Source organism: Myotis brandtii, unplaced genomic scaffold, assembly GCF_000412655.1.
Source record: "Myotis brandtii unplaced genomic scaffold, ASM41265v1 scaffold2655, whole genome shotgun sequence".
NCBI classification, from domain to species: Eukaryota; Metazoa; Chordata; class Mammalia; order Chiroptera; family Vespertilionidae; genus Myotis; species Myotis brandtii.
Genome location: NW_005360109.1, coordinates 1 through 2,615, shown reverse-complemented (window position 1 = coordinate 2,615; position 2,615 = coordinate 1). Strand labels below are relative to the sequence as shown.

The window sequence follows — 2,615 nt, the reverse complement described above, 5'->3', positions numbered from 1 at the left end:
GGGGGCCCCCCCCCTCCCCCCCGAGTGCACAAATTTTTGTGCACCGGGCCTCTAGTATTTATATATTTAAAGAAAAAAGGGTCCACACAGGAGAGGCATCAGTTAACCATGAAGATGCAAGAAGAGATGCCATATCCTGGGCAAATGATAACAATTATGAATTAAAAAGGGGACCCTAGTCTTTGGACTGGAAGTTATTGATGTCCCACTGGCAAGGCTGACCATTAGCTTTGGATCCAGGGAGCCCTCAAGTCTTCTGATCTCAATGGAAAGTCTAACTCTATTGTGACAATGAACAATAACTATGCTCACCTGTTGCCAATAAACATTCAATTCATCTAACTCCCTTGTTTTGATTTCATGCTCACCCAGAAATCTTTTTCCTTTTCTGTTTTTGGTCCTTGTTGCTGTAATATTTGACAATAAATCAATGAAACAAACTTTGGATCTGGCTGGCGGTGTGGGCGGTCAGACAGCGGAGTGTGCGCCACAGGCCAGGGCGGCCCCACAGGCGGAACAAGAGCGCGTGGCCTCATGCCCCGTGTCCCTCGCCGACCCTGCCCCTTGGCCCCAGGGTCCCAAACCTGCGCTGCCCTAGGGCCCAGCCGGCCCTCGGCCCAGTTGGTAAGCACGTTGACACAAGTTGCCTTTTACATAGCTGCTGCCATGGCCAGCTGGCAGGACCAGAGTCCCATGCCCAGAAGCTAGAGATGGATCACATTTTGTTTACCTGTTCATCTGGGATGAATTCGGGGTCTTTTCACCTTTCGGTGATTTGTGAATAGTGCTATTAAGAACATTTGTGTACGCGCCCTGGCCGGTTTGGCTTAGTGGATAGAGCGTCAGCCTGCAGACTGAAGGGTCCTAGGTTGGATTCCAGTCAAGGGCATGTACCCCGGTTGCAGACTCCTTCCCAGCTGGGCTCTGGTTGGGTTCAGAATGACCGAAGAAGCATGCCAGACACAGAGTCAGAAAGGAACATTTGAACAGGATCCAGTGGAGGAGGTTGTGGAGAACAAGAAAATAAACATGGAGAGAGGATTGTTGGCTTCAGATTTAAACACTGATGGAGACATGAGGGTGACACCCGAGCCAGGCGGCCCAGCCCCAGGATTGCTGAGTGGGGCTGAGGCGACGGCCATGGGCAGAGGCGAAGAGCAGGCAGGTGATGGGCCTGTGGACATGCACACCTCACACAGTGACATGAAGTCCGAGAAGAGAGCCCCCTCGCCTGATGTGATTGTGATTGTGTTCTCTGACAATGAGCAGCCATGAGCCCGAGGGTGAATGGGCTTCCTAAAGAGACCAGCACCGAGGACCTTATGAAAAGCAGTCCTGGAGAACGAGAAAGGATGATTAAGCAGCCTAAAGAAGAGTTACGGTTAGAAGAAGCAAAGCTTGTTTTATTGAAAAAGTTTCGGCAGAGTCAAATACAGAAGGAAACCACCACCCAGAAGCCCACAGGCTCCACTGGGAGCACCGTGGACCACCCCTCCCCCGCTCAGGCAGGGCACCCAGAACATTCCTTCCGGGAAACCATCACTTCAGACCTCTTCGATTCCAATGCCTGGTAGTGTCATCCCACGGCCCCTGGTCCGTGGTGGGCAGCAGATGTCCTCAAAGCTGGGGCCGCAGGCAAACTCACAGGTCGTCATGCCCCCCTTGTCAGGGGGGCTCAGCAAATCCACCACATCAGACAGCATTCCAGCAGGGGACCACCTCCACTCCTCCTGGCCCCCGGGGCGCCTGTGCCCAATGTGCAAATCCAGGGACAGAGGATCATCCAGCAAGGCCTTATCCGTGTTGCCAATGTCCCTAACACCATTCTGCTCGTCAATATCCCACAGCCATCCCCAGCCTCACTGAAAGGAAGGACAGTCACCTCTGCTCGGGGCAACTCCACTCCCACCAGTGTGACTTCCATGGTCACATCTGGTGATTCTCCAGCCAGCCGGCAGGCGGCCGCCAAGCTCGCACTGCGTAAACAGCTGGAGAAGACGCTGCTTGAAATCCCTCCACCCAAGCCCCCCTGCCCCAGAGATGAATTTCTTGCCCAGCGCTGCCAATAACGAATTTATCTACCTGGTCGGCCTGGAGGAGGTGGTACAGAGCCTGCTGCAGACGCAAGTAGGCAGGATGTCAGCTGCCGTTGTACTGTCCCGGGAGCCCTACATGTGCGTGCAGTGCAAGATGGACTTCACATGCAGCTGGCGGGAGAAGGGCGGTGCCATCATGTGAGAGAACGCCATGGCATCCAACCAGAAGAAGGCGCTCAAGGTGGAGCACACAAGCAGGCTGAAGGCTGCCTTTGTGAAGGCACTGCAGCAGGAGCAGGAGATCGAGCAGCGCCTTCTACAGCAGGGTGCAGCTCCTGTGCAGGCCAAAGCTGAGCCCGCCACCGCCCCACATCCCACTCTGAAGCAGGTCATAAAACCCGGCATAAGTTGGCGTTCCGCTCAGGAGAGGCCCGCGACTGGAGTAACGGGGCTGCGCTACAAACCTCCAGCCAGCTCTCCCGGGGCTCGGCCACGACACCCCAGGCGTCCTGCTCACGTTCAGCCTGTCTCTCAAACTGCAGAATGCAGCCTCAGCCACAGCTCTTGTCAGCAGGACCG

General features: G+C 55.1%; 1 pseudogene; it reads left to right on the top strand.

The window, feature by feature from the left end:
* Positions 1–939: 939 nt before the first annotated feature.
* Positions 940–2,608, top strand: LOC102250227 (annotated as a pseudogene).
* Positions 2,609–2,615: the final 7 nt, after the last annotated feature.